Source organism: Myotis lucifugus, unplaced genomic scaffold (assembly GCF_000147115.1).
Source record: "Myotis lucifugus unplaced genomic scaffold, Myoluc2.0 scaffold_199, whole genome shotgun sequence".
NCBI lineage: Eukaryota > Metazoa > Chordata > Mammalia > Chiroptera > Vespertilionidae > Myotis > Myotis lucifugus.
The window spans coordinates 189,125-202,851 of record NW_005871247.1 but is presented as its reverse complement, the minus strand read 5'-3'; the positions used below and the strand labels follow the sequence as shown (position 1 = coordinate 202,851).

Here is a 13,727-nt window from a genome sequence, read left to right as displayed (position 1 = left end):
AATCCCAAATAAACATACAGTTCAGGTAGCATGGAGCATGAGTTGGAGATTGGACCTAATTGGGGGGGGGGGCGGTTGGGGGTCAGAGAAGACTTCAGATATGTGATAATTGCAGAGAAGTGATAATTCAACTGAAATTTAAAGGATCGAGTAGAAGGCATCCAGTGAAGAGACAGGAGAAGGAACCATTCCAGGACAAGGAACAGAATGTACAAAGGTTAGTAGTAACAAAGAATGTCCCTCAGATACACACGGGCATGTGCAGGGATGAGCCGAGGAAAGCTGGCAAGGACACACAGTGAGGAGAAGCCACGTGAAGAAATGTTCTCTTCATCCTGGGAGCCTACGGTTTTAAGCAGGGAGTGACCCACTCACACTTGTATTTTAATTCGTGGTAGACACAAAATGGGAAAGAATGAAAGGGTCACGATGGAAGGTGTGGAGCACTGAGGAGGCTATCCTGGTAGTGCTTGTGAGGGCTGATGAACTGGGTGTTGGAGGAGGAGGAAGAATAAAGGATGAATTCAGAGTTGTTAAGGAGGTCAAAGTGGCGATCATTCTCATTCATTAGATGCAGAATTGAGAGTGAGAAGGTATCGAGGTCAACTGGATTTCTGGCTTGTATAATTGGATGCTGGCTGGAACCATTGATGGGGCAAACTGAAAGGTGAGCTGGCTTTAAGTGAGTTGGTGAGTTTTTGTTGTTGTTTTAATTAATATACTATTTTTGCAGCAGTTTTAGTTTTTAGGAAAACTGGGAAGAAAGTACAGTGTCTCCACATGCCCTCTCCCTCAGCTTCCTATTGTTAACACCTTGCACTCGTGTGGTGCTTTTGTCACAACTGAGGAATCAGTATTAAAACATTATCATTAACTGAGGTCCATAGTTTACATTGGAATTCACTCTTTGTGTTGTATAGTTCTATGGGTTTTGACAAATGAGTATTGTCATGGATCCATCATTGCAGAACCATACAGATAGCTTTGCTGTCCTAAGCCCCCTGTGCTTCATCTATTCATCCCCTCTCTCCACCGAAACTCCTGGCAACCACTGATCTGATTGCTGCTTCCCTAGTTTTCGCTTTTGCAGAATGTCATAGAGCTGGAAGCATATAGTCTGTAGCCTTTCCACTGAGCAATATGCACTTAACATTCCTCCATGTCTTTTTGTGGCTTGATAGCTTACTTGTTTTTATTAAATGAATAATATTCCATTGCTTAGATATACCCCATTCACCTACTGAAGGATATATTGGCTGCTTCCAATTTTTAGCAATCTATAATAATAAAAGCGTAATATGCTAATTAGACCAGACGACCTTCAGGGCGACATTCTGGACTAAGCCGCGGTGCCGTGAGGGCTGAGGAAGAGGCATCAGGCCTCTAGTTATGAATAAACCTTCTGTGAACATTTAATATGAAGGATTTTGTGTGACATAAGTTTCAACCTCATTTGGATAAATACCAAGGAGAACAAATCATATGGTAAGAGAGTGATTTGTAGTGTAAGAAACCATCAAGCTGCCTTCCAAAGTGGCTGCACCATTTTTCCTTCCACCAGCAACGAATGGGTGTTCCTATTTCTTCACATCCCCACCAGCATTTGCCATTGTTCCTGTTTTAGGTTTAACCTTTAAAATAGGTGTGTAATGGTATCTCGTTGTTGATTTAACTTCCTATTCCCTGGTGATATATGATGTTGAACATCTTTATATTGTCTTTGGTGAAGTGTCTGTTCAGATATTTTGGACAGTTTTTATTGGCTTGTTTGTTTTTTCTTGTTCATTTTAGGAGTTCTTTGTGTATTTTGGAGAGAACTCAGTTATCTGATAGTCTTTTGCAAATGTTCTCACCCAGTTTATGGTTTGTCTTTTCATTCTTTTAACAGAGTCTCTTGCAGAGAAGGATGGTGAGTTTGGTTTTGAACTTCTTTCCCATGAGCAACCTTTGTGGCATCAAGAGGGAAATGCCAAGCAGATGGCAGGAGGGAGTCCCAGGGACAGGAGGGAACATGTGAGTCCCAGGGACCCAAATGAGAGTGTGGCAGGAGCAGAGAGAACAGGACTTAGTCAGTCTATTCAGGGACCTTAAGTATGGGTGAGGAGTTTGCTCTCTATCTGATTGAAGAGTTGACTCCTGAAATTCTGGTGAGTAAGCCATTTTTGAAGCCAAGTCTTTCAATTCTGATAGAGTTAATATCGCAGCCAGATCCCTTGTCACAGGCAGTGAAGCATATGGCATTTCGGGGTTTAATCCAGTGCCTGGGGTTGAAAGTGTGTTTAATCAATATTTGTTGATTAAATGAATTAAATAACTAATATATTATGTGGTGGCATTTATATAAACATCCACATGATAAATTTATTGATTCATTCAAAATCTATTTCATGAGTTACTATTATGTGCCAGACACTGTACTATTTGCATGAACAAAACAGACTAAGACTACTGTCCCCTGGGGCTTATATTCTATTGGGAGGAAATAGTAAGTAAAATACAAACATAACAAGTAAATTATATTGGGCATTAAAGGGATTGTCAAGCCAAAACCAGTTTGGCTCAGTGGATAGAGCGTCGGCCTGCGGACTAAAGGGTCCCAGGTTCGATTCCGGTCAAGGGCATATACGATTCTTTGTTGCGGGCACATCCCCAGTAGGAGGTGTGCAGGAGGCAGCTGGTCGATGTTTCTCTCTCATCGATGTTTCTAACTCTCTATCCCTCTCCCTTCCTCTCTGTAAAAAATCAATAAAAATATATTTTTTTTTAAAAAAGGGATTGTCAAGTTCCAGGAGAAAAGAAAATGTAGAGCAAGGTAAGGGAGTGCCCAGATTGTGGTGTTAAATGGAAGGCCATAGCATGCTTCATGGTAAGTGACATTTAAACAAAGGTTTTAAGGAGGGGAGGGAATAGCCATATGGAGATCAGGGGAAAGCATTGCAGGGGAAGGAAACAGCTGGTGCAAAGGCCCTCAGGTAGGGAAGTTCCTATAAAGTTCAAGAAACAGCAAGGAGGTGGCTGGAGCAGAGAGAGAAAGGGGTAAGAGATAACAGGATCCCTCCTGAGGCCGCACCCCCCACCCTGTCACCAGGGCCAGGGGACCTGAGGCCAGATCCCATAAGACCCTCTAGGCCAGTGTGTGGACTTGGACCTTTTCTTCACTGAAGTGGGGAACTGTTGCCAGTGTTAAGTGGAGGGGTGACGGAATCTTGCTTGTATTTTAAAAGGATCCCTCTAGTCTAGTGATGGCGAACCTTTTGAACTCGGCGTGTCAGCATTTTGAAAAACCCTAACTTAACTCTGGTGCTGTGTCACATATAGAAATTTTCTGATATTTGCAACCATAGTAAAACAAAGATTTATATTTTTGATATTTATTTTATATATTTAAATGCCATTTAACAAAGAAAAATCAACCAAAATAATGAGTTCGCGTGTCTCCTCTGACAAGTGTGTCATAGGTTCGCCATCACTAGAATCTAGTCTGTTGAGAAGAATAGAAGCAAGAAGATATGTTAATGATGGCAGTAGTTCAAGCAAGAGATGATAGTGAGCTCATTTTAGATACCTCCAGAAGGCAGACTCCACAGGTTTTCCTGACAGAGTGGCTATTGGGGGAGCAAAAGATAGGCAGCAAAGGTGACTTCAAGGTTTTCGAGCTGAGTAACTGGAAAGATGGATAAACGTACAATCAATTGAAGTAGAAAAGGATGCAGGGAGAGCAGGTTTGGGGCAGGGGTTGGTTTCAAAGTTCAGAGAACCGAGTGTGAGAGGCCTCAAGAGCTAATGTGAAGAGATGTCAAGTGGGCAGCTGGCAGGATTCTGGCTGGAGATTTGAAGTTGGGAGTCTTAGTGCATAGAAGACATGTAAATCATGACTCTGAGCGAGGTCACCTCGTGAGTGGAGATGGAGAAGGGAACACAGAAGGGACCTGGGTTTTCTCACCCCCACTCCTTACCACTTCCCCCACTGCCCCCAACCCAAGCCCATCACCAACTGCACCTCAGCAGCCCCACCAGCTCCAGGTGCCATCCTGTGCACCTTCAGCCGTTCACACAGTGGCCTGAAAGGTCCGGTTAAAATTCAGTCCTGTCCCTCCTCTGCTCATCCCCGCTGTGGAAAACAGCTGGTGTCCATCAACGGACAAACGGATATGCAAAACACGGTGCATTCACAGAACGGAATATTATTCAGCAATAAAAATGACTGAAGTGTGGATATGTGCTTCAACATAGATGGCGCTCAAAATACATTAAGTAAAAGAAAGCCAATCTCAAAAATTCCCGTATTGTATGTTACATTTATATGATATGGTCAGAACAGACAAATCCATAGAGAAAGAACCTCGTTGATGGTTGCCAAGGGTTCGAGGGAGGGAAGAATGAGGAGTGATAGCTAACAGTTAAGGGCATGCAAACATTGCAAGGTGGTGACTCTGAATTTACTAAAAACCACTGAGTGGTCCAACTTAAATGGGTGAATTGTATGGACCATAAAATCTCTGTCCATGTGCCTATGTATAAACCCTGCTGTGGGTCCCCATCTCATGCAAGCTTGGTTGCTCAAGGCCCCCATCCAGCTCACGCTATCTGTCTGACCTCTAATCTGTATGCTGCTCAGCCTCCTCCTCCGCCCCCTGGCCTTGACCTCTCACTGTTCCTGATAGTCACACCTCAGACACATCCGTCTGCACCTGCTGCTTCTTCCTCCATGAATCTACATGTTTCACTACCTCACCTCCCAGTTCTTCATTCAAATGCCACCTTGTCACCTCGCCAACAAGGCTTCCCTGGCAGACCACACCTGCCTAAGTGGCACTGCACCCTTCACCATGTCCTTTCTGCCTTTTTCTCCATCCCCCTCCTCACCATGCAGCCCGCTATCTACTTACCCATTTTGTTTACTGCCTGTGTCGCATCTGAAAGGTAAGCTCCCATGCGGGTGGGAATTTGCATTGGTTTTGTTCACTGCTGAGTCCACAGGACTTAGACAGAGCTTGGCGGCCAGAAGGCAGTCAAACCACACATATGTCTGCAGTGAATACGTGGTCAGCTCTGTGCTGCCTTCGGAGCACCTCCAGAGTTATTTTCCTAAAGTAATTTTTCCTGCAAGTTTTCTACACTGAACATGTATTAGACTCATAGTCAGGGTTATATAAATGTTATATAAGGAACAATGATCCTGCCACTGCTCTCCGCAGCCCGCAAGATGAAATCCTAAACTCCTTTGCAGATTCTGGCTTTTTTAAAAGCCAAACTCCACGTCCCTCTCTCCCCTTGGCCAGAAAGAAAGTAGATGTTTTCTGAAACAGAAAGAGGGTTTGCTTTGCTTCAAAGACGTTGAACAGGGTGCCTTGTTTGTGTTGCTGAGAGCCCTGCACATCCTTCTATGTGAGCGGACTTGTCCAACGCCATGCAGCAGGCCACACTCCTGCTCCTGACACACTGGCCCAGGCACCCTTTTTTGGTGGCTGGTCTCCAAGCACCAGAGTCCCACCTGAGCCCTTGGCAGCCCAGAAACCTCGTGGCTCTCAAGATGACGCTGCTGGGACCCTCAAGCCTTCTCCGCCCACCAAGACGATGGGCTCCAGAACCCTGCGAACAGCGCCCTGCCTGTGCGCCTTCCTCCTTCTGCTCTAAATTGATGTCTCCCCTGTGTGGCTGCAGAACCATATGTATGATTAAAGCTTGCATGATAGTCGTTGCTTGAGTCCTAATCAATTATTTAAGTGCCTGCCTCCAAGCCAGACTGTAAAGCCCTGGGCACTTGGGCACTTGGGCACCTGGGCACCTGGGCACTGGACTCTGGGTCCAGGAAGCTAGTGGTGATAAAGTCCACATATGCCTCCTTCCAGCTCCCTTGTCAGTGTCTCTGGCAAATGAGGGAGAGTGTCCTGGATAGTATTTTTTTAAATATATTGATTTCAGAGAGAAAGAGAGAGGGAGACAGAGAGAGAAACATCAATGATGAGAGAGAATCCTGGATCGGCTGCCTCTTGCATGTCCTCCATCAGGGATGGAGCCCGTAATCCAGGCATGTACTCTGAGGGGGAATCAAATTGTTACCTTCTGGTTCATGGGTCAATGCTCAACCACTGAGCAACACCAGCAGGGCTATAAGTTAGTGTTTTTGTTTTCTTTAGAGAAACACCTGGAGTGGAATTGCTGGATCATATAGTAGTTCCTATTTTTAATTTTTTGAGGAACCTCCATGCTGCTTTCCATGATGTCTGCATCTATTTACATTCCCACCAACAGTGCACAGGGTTCCCTTTTCTCCACAGTATTTCTAACACTTGTTATCTTTGTTTTTTGAATAATAACCATTCTAACAGGTGTGAGGTGATAGCTCCTTCTGGCTCCGATTCGCATTTGTCTGATGATTTGATGTCGGGCATGTCTTGTGTACCAATTGACCATTCGCGGAAAATGTCTGTTTTTAAATCAGATGGTCTGGGCTCCGGAATTGACCTGGCCTGACTTGACTGTGTCAGATTGAGCCTGACATCTTCTACCAGCTCATTAGTTGGAAAGGGAGCTATTTAGAAAATAAAAATGGCCACTCTGTGGAAGGAGGGCTTATCTGCTGGGGAAAGTACTGGACTGGGAGTTGGAAACAATTCACTAATTTGAGTCTAACAACGTCACTAATATGATAAGGGGTTGGGGTCAATCACTTAACTTTTCTGAGACTATTTCCTCAATTCTAAAATGAAAAGATCTTAGAAATTCCTTGAAACTCTAAGACTAAAGATCAACTTAGAGGACCAGCCCTCAGGGTTATATTTGCAGAAAAATTTCTTTTAATACAGTCTAATGGCATATTGTGCTGCCTGATGCAGTACAGCTTCATGATCTCCGTGGCCACCAGCAAGAAATATCAACTGAGATTCTCATCCACCTGCCAGTCCCTTCCCAGGCGGTCTTGGAGCGGGTGTGCAGTCATCGTCTCTCTGGGTAGAACATTGAACACTCAGTTCAGAGAGAGCTGAGTGTTGCACACACCTACCCTACACCGCCTCCCTTTGGGAAAGCCATATCCAGAGACCACATTCACAGGCCAATGCAAAGCACTTGGTCCTCGTGTCCCATAAGCACCCTCTCTCCATCCAGGCCTCTTGACCTGATTTAATTTTGGAAAAATGATCACTATAGCAACGGCGTTGTTCCTCTTGCAGGCAAGAAAGTCAAGGAGAGAATGAGTCAACTCTTCCTCTGAGTACAGGGAGGAGGATAGGGAAGAGGAAGCAAACAGAAATCCTAGAGACAGTCATCAGAGCTTTTGTCATGGGGTTGGTCCTGGGACCCGCCCTGCAGAGCATGAGGGCCCATCGATCTGGCTGAGGGAGGAAATGGCCCTGAATGGATGACATCTCAGACAGGAGAAGGCACAGCTGTCTGTGCTGGCTGAGATAAGAGGATTCTCAGGAAATCTGAGTCACCTTGGGCCAACTCTTTTTGGAAGCATGGAGAACTCAAAGCAGCACAGCCCAGAGGCAATGCCAGCACTTCCTTACAGCCAGGGGACCCTGGGAGTCCAAATTTCCTTTCAGTGTCCTCTGCCCTGGGCAGTCACCACTCCTGGGAAGTTTCCAGGCACCCTCACTCATGTACTGTGAGTGTGTTGTTAACGGGTCTCAGTCTCTCTGCTCATCTTGCATTGGTTTCCTTTGGAATGTTCCAACACCCTGTATCACCCTGTGCCGGGAATCTGAACATTCCAGGGTGGTAGGCTTCGTGTGACTCAGCCTCCATGTGATTTCTCAGTGGAGGGCCCTGAGACCTGAATTCTGGCCCAGGTCTGCACACTACTGACAGTCAGGGTGAAAGCCCCTCTCTGAGCCTTCATTTCCTCATATGCCAATTGCGGGTGAGGGAAAAGGGGAACAATTTTGGTAAAACAGACTTTTAGAACTGCAGTGATATTAGGACCTTTATGCCTCCCGCAAATGATTTGCTACCTCTGGCTGATGCCTGCCATTCCATCATTAGATGGAAAAGAAATACTTTAAGTTGTTAACATGCATTTATCCTTAGTGTAAGTGAAAGATCTAAGTAGATTTCCAATAGAAGCAAAACTACTAGTAAATTACACAATGCCTCCAGGTCCCTTTGGGGGATGGAGGAAGCCCTGGTGAGGATTGGGAAGGAAAGAAACACAAATAGAAGATGCCACTTCTCACATTTTTTAGGATGTGACTTTCAGAGATTATGACATAAGAAATCAGTCTTAGAGCAAAAAAAAGGTCACTCAAAGTCAAATAATCCACCCTTGATTTTCTAAGTAGGGACACGATGACTTCAGCATTTTGTCAAGTTCCTAAAGCCAGGAGCAGTGCCTGGTATCTCATCTTCATAGCTCATGACTTTGGGAAAGCAACTCAACCTCTCGGGTCTCAGTTTCCTCAACTGTTAAATGGGATGACAGGAAGATTGTGAGGAATAAGTGAGACTATACCCTACTATGCTACTATACCTGGCAATTGTAAACATGCAACAAATGTTAGAATAATAATAATAATAATAATAATAATAATACCCAGGTTTGCCAACAAGTCTTTCCCCCAGAACCACAGCTAAACCATCCTTCTAGCAAACATTCTATACCTTTCTGTAAGATTTTTCAAAAATGGAGGTAATATAAAGTAGTTCTTAAATAAATCTAACCTAATTTTTCTGGTTGCCCAGACCTACTTACTGGTGGTAAAGATGGAAACCCATCAGCCATGATCCTGCCTCCTCTGGTGGGAGAGGGGGTTACTGTAGGGGTCATTCAAAGGAACATCAATGTGGAGCCTGCTGCAAATGGACCCTCAAACTCTCAAAGAGAAATGGCATGGAGGTGTGATCAGGTAGCAAAAGGGACTGAGGAAAACGGAGCTGAGTGTGTTCTCAGAGACCTTTCACAGGAGTAGACTACGCCCACCCAAGTCTGGGTCTCACTTAGAAGCTGGAAGAGGGAGAGCTGCTCACTGGGAAGGACACAGAGAGCAGGACATGGGGTCCAAAGCCTGTCCCTGGGTGGTTGCCAGGGACAATGCTTGGAGCCAGCTTCCACTGTTGAGTTGTCCTGGCCCTGAGAACACTAGTCTTTGTCAAAAGAATGCATTTGGAAGCTCCAACCCCACAGGGGTTGGGCATTGTGGACCTGTCTGTCTGCATTTCAACTCTGGGCTTCACCCTCTGGTGAAGGTGATTCTCCGGTCACACGGCAGCCAGAGCAGCAATGGCAACAACACACAGCCTCACCCTTTCATGCCAAGAGCTTTGTGTGATTTGGGCCAGAGCCCTGTGCTGGGGACAGTGACAAATACACAGGAATCAAAGCAGCTGCGCCTGCCCACAGGGAGCTGACTTGCCTGCAGAAGAACCCATAGTATCTGAAGCAACGAGAATGAAGTGCTGTCTTTCTTGAGCTCTGCCATTCTCATCTAAATACACATTACTGACAGTAGCTCAGCCTTCCTTCAAGTAGGCATTGAAAACTCAATACTCCTGGAGCCACGATAATAGGTTCCTGTCTCACTTCCAGCTGGGGAACTGCAGTCTTCCCTGGAAAGGAAAAGTGCACTTCCAGAACCAGAGGAGAGCTGACTTATATAGACAGAAGTCCCTGCCCCTGGTCTCTGATTGGTTTACCTTCATGCAAATGAGGACTTCAAATGTTCACAGTTTGAATGGTCCAAAAGGCACTGTCACACTTGGTCAGAATGGAGTCATTCTGATTGGTCAGTGGAGAAGCTGACGGGATATAGCCATGCAGCTTTGATTGAATAGAGAAAGTCTCAGTCCTATTGGTGGTAATAATATTCCAGGAACTCCTTTATAAGGGCTGTCTCAGATGATAGGAATACAGTTCAGATAGACAACCCCGTGCAGAGGCAGACAGCTCTGCACTGAAGTACAGTTTGTGTGAGAGGCCCCTGTATAGAAATGGCTGCTAGGCTCTGTTTTTTAAATTTGAGCCCAGTTAGCCATCGGGAACCCTTCTTAGTAGGTGTCTAAAGAGGAGTATGTTCCTAGTAGTTATTACAACCTAAATTTTAAAACCTAAGTCTGGGTACAAATTATACAGACTGCACTAGGTTATTCATCTTAGCTAACTTTCATTTGATAAGATATGGCTTATCTCAATTACTATTTCTCATTATTTGTAGGTTATTTCTTACAATGTTTAGGTTTCTGTTTTGTTATTGTTACAATTGACTCATGGTATAGTGCCATAACACAAATGAATCAAGGGTTCCAAAGCAATTCCCTGTGAAATAAAAGTAGTAATGAAATCAATGACATATACTCAGAAAAACATAATAGAAACAGAGTACATCTTAGAATAACAACAATAGTTACCTGTAAGCACAGCCTCAATGGGAATTTAGACTGATAATTTATAAATGCTGTGGCTCGTAAATCTGCAAATTCACTAATTTCTAATACAATGTCAAAAATAAAAACATGAATAGGAATTATGGCAACTTATATCTTAAAATTGAATTTCATTGGAATGATCCTTTCCTATACTTAATGGATTGTCAGTTAAGAGACTCTATTAAATCACTTGCAGGTAACTCCATTAATTTTTTGTACAAGTGCAGTCATGTTTTTCAAAAAAAACTAATTTTGTCACTAAAGGTGAAGAAGAGACCAAAACAGAGAGGCATCATTTTAAGTTATGCTTCAGTAGCAAAGCAGTTCACACTATTTCTAAGATACTGAGGAATAAAAGACTTAAAATGTGAATAAATGTCAGCTTAGAATAAAAGCACATGCTTTTATTTTAATTTAGCAATAAATTCCTTTATCAGATGATAATAAAATCAATGTGTAAGAGAAATTACTACTGAGCGTGACAGCAAATATTTTCATTGGTGATTTGTCTAAACCAGAGGTTCTCAACTAGGGTCAATTTTCCACCCCCGTCCACCTGCCGGCGACATTGACAATATCTGGAAATACTTTGGTTGTTATAGCTAGGGATGGAGGTAAAGGGGGGGTTGCTACTAGCATCTATGTATAGGAAAGCCAGGATGCTGCTAACATCCTACAAAGTAAAGACAGTCCTCACAACAAAGAGTTATCTGGCCCCAAAATGTCAGTAGAGCTCAAGTTGAAAATTCTGGTCTAAACCACTAATGTGCAGAATATGGATATGGATCATCTGTATGGATAGACTGAAAGAGGGGAGAGAGGGAAATGAACTGGAAGACTTGGCCTGTCTTCTCTTGAAAATTCATGCTGGGACAATCAGACACCTGCACCCATCCCACATACAGCTGCTTGATTAGCGTAGACGAGGCAAACAAATCCCCTCCATCATGATTCAGTGTTGAAGTAAATTGTGAAAACTGTGAATATTATCAATTTGTGGTCACTGGAAGTTCATCTTATAAGCTCATCTCATGAGGAAATGAGCCCAAGTTCAAGATTCTCCTTTTCCACCAGCAGAATGCAGCACTTGGGGGGGGGGAGCACTTTCTTGGGGTTTTGAAAGGAGTATTTAAGTTAAGAGAAAAGCCATTCTCAGGACCTCGAATAGCTTATAAAGACAGCGCATCTCACTGATACGTTGAGGATGAATTTTCAAGGCAAAAGCTGCATTCCCACTCAGAGCGAATAGACTTCAGAAGTGAGCTTGCTGCCTGCCAGAATCCCAGGTGGTGAGCATCAGGGGTGATCTCTGTTGTTGGATTTCCAAATCCATTGGGGGCTTTTTATCCCCCATGCTTTGGAGTTAACCTTGTGGGCAGTAGACATGCGGCCTTCTAATCTCATTTTACGTGAGAATATTTCCATTCTCAATGGGAAAGAAAAGGAGAGCCTCCTGCAGGGGGTGCCCAGGCAGCTGAGTTCCTCATAGAGTCCTGCCCACTCCTGGGGTCAGCGGGGAGGCTGCATGCTTAGAGGTGGGCAGGCAGAAGACCAAGAGCCAGCAGACCTGAGATCTGAGGGGTAGGATACCAAAGCACATGCAGTAGGCACTGCAAGACTTGAAAGCCAATGAGGATAAAGATACAGGACACATCAGTGGGTACCAGTGCAGACTAAAACATCCCTCAGACTAGTGCCTCTCTCCACCGCCCCCTGTCCGTGTTAGATAATGGGCTCAGATACTTTTCTGGAAAGACAAGAAAGATGAGAGAACCCTAGATTTGAATTTAAGGAAAAGAAAAATAAAACATGAGAAAATTTCTGCCGTGGGCTAAGTGCACTCTGAATATTCTGAATTAGCAAAGTTGTTTTTTACTCTCAGGTAGAATTGAACTCAGAATCTAGAATCCAATGATGCTACTAGAGTTAATTCAATGATTATAATAAACAGAGCCCCCTTTCTTACAATGCCGAGTACAAAGTCTGAAAATCTACATCCCCCTGCACTCCGGAAGGTGTAGATTTCTATCAACAAATGTTAGAATAATGCTTGCTGACCAATGTCAACCATTAGAAACCCAAAGCTGCCGAAACCGGTTTGGCTCAGTGGATAGAGCGTCGGCCTGCGGACTGAAAGGTCCCAGGTTCGATTCCGGTCAAGGGCATGTACCTGGGTTGCGGGCACATCCCCAGTAGGGGGTGTGCAGGAGGCAGCTGATCGATGTTTCTCTCTCATCGATGTTTCTAACTCTCTATCTCTCTCCCTTCCTCTCTGTAAAAAATCAATAAAATATATTAAAAAAAAAAATAGAAACCCAAAGCTGGGACAGCTGCTCTTGCCTTGGCTTTCCCCCTAACGACCACACAATCACATGCTGGGTGACTGTGCCAGGAGTGCTCTGGCCCCGCAGAGACTGAGAAAAATGATCTGTCATAGGGCATTTCCTTGGAGCAGATACTTGGGCACTGGGAGCATCATAGGATTTTATTTACAGAAACCAGGGTGCTGGCCAGGAACTGGAAAGAGGAGATGGTTACAGGAAGTTAGAGTTTCAAGGAGCCGGTGAATTCTCCCAGTAGAAGAAAATGAACAGTTTCAAAGTGCTGCCTTGGAATTTCCATACAGATGCCAATCCCCAGAAGGCAGCAGGTTGTCAAGTGGCACCCCTGGCCGAGTCCCTCCTCTCTTGGTGAGTGGGAAAGGGTGTAAGCACACCACCACAATGACTTTCAAAGCATCCTTTAAAGCTTGCTCCAAAATTAACCACACACCCACATAAAGCAGAATACAAACCTCATCAAATATTAGGGCTGAGGAGTGCTTCCAAAATTATCCAGTCTGGCGACTCCATTGTGCAGATGAAGGCCCAGAGACCCAGAGACGACATGCCTGATCTTTGTGACCACGTCAGATATTGGGAATAAAATTGGGAATAGAACTCTGGCCCTCGAATGCCTAGTGCAGACTGCTTTTATCTGTTGCTAACATTTTTAAAAAGCAAAACCAAAAAATGCTGAGTTGTTTTTGTGGGGGATTGGTTTGTTTTGTTTTGTTTTTCTGACTGACTTGCTTCAGGATGACAGCAGGACACAGCAAGGAAATAGAGCACAATAGTGTGGCCTGGGAGATGGGAAGGGGCAAGGGTCTCCCAAGTGCCAAGATGGGCAACGGCCCTGAATAAGAAAGAGAGTTGGTCTCAGTACTCCTGAGCTGTGGTTTCCAAATGTGTTGATCACCTATTGCTAAAATGTTTGAGCATTAAATTGTAGCTATGTTCTATTATATCCATGTGTTATATATACAAACATGTGCACCCAAGATAGAACATTTTAAAAGATATTTTTTAAAATAAATTTTAAGA

General features: G+C 44.2%; 1 long non-coding RNA gene across 2 annotated transcripts; it reads left to right on the top strand.

The window, feature by feature from the left end:
- The first annotated feature begins 404 nt into the window (after positions 1-404).
- On the top strand, positions 405-5,702 carry LOC106698582. 2 transcript variants are annotated; one of them, XR_002831326.1, is made up of 4 exons: positions 405-667; positions 1,889-1,909; positions 2,773-2,866; positions 3,459-5,702. It is a non-coding gene; the product is annotated as an uncharacterized LOC106698582 (long non-coding RNA). The 2 variants fall into 2 exon arrangements; XR_002831327.1 differs by having other exon boundaries at positions 1,889-2,013.
- Positions 5,703-13,727: the final 8,025 nt, after the last annotated feature.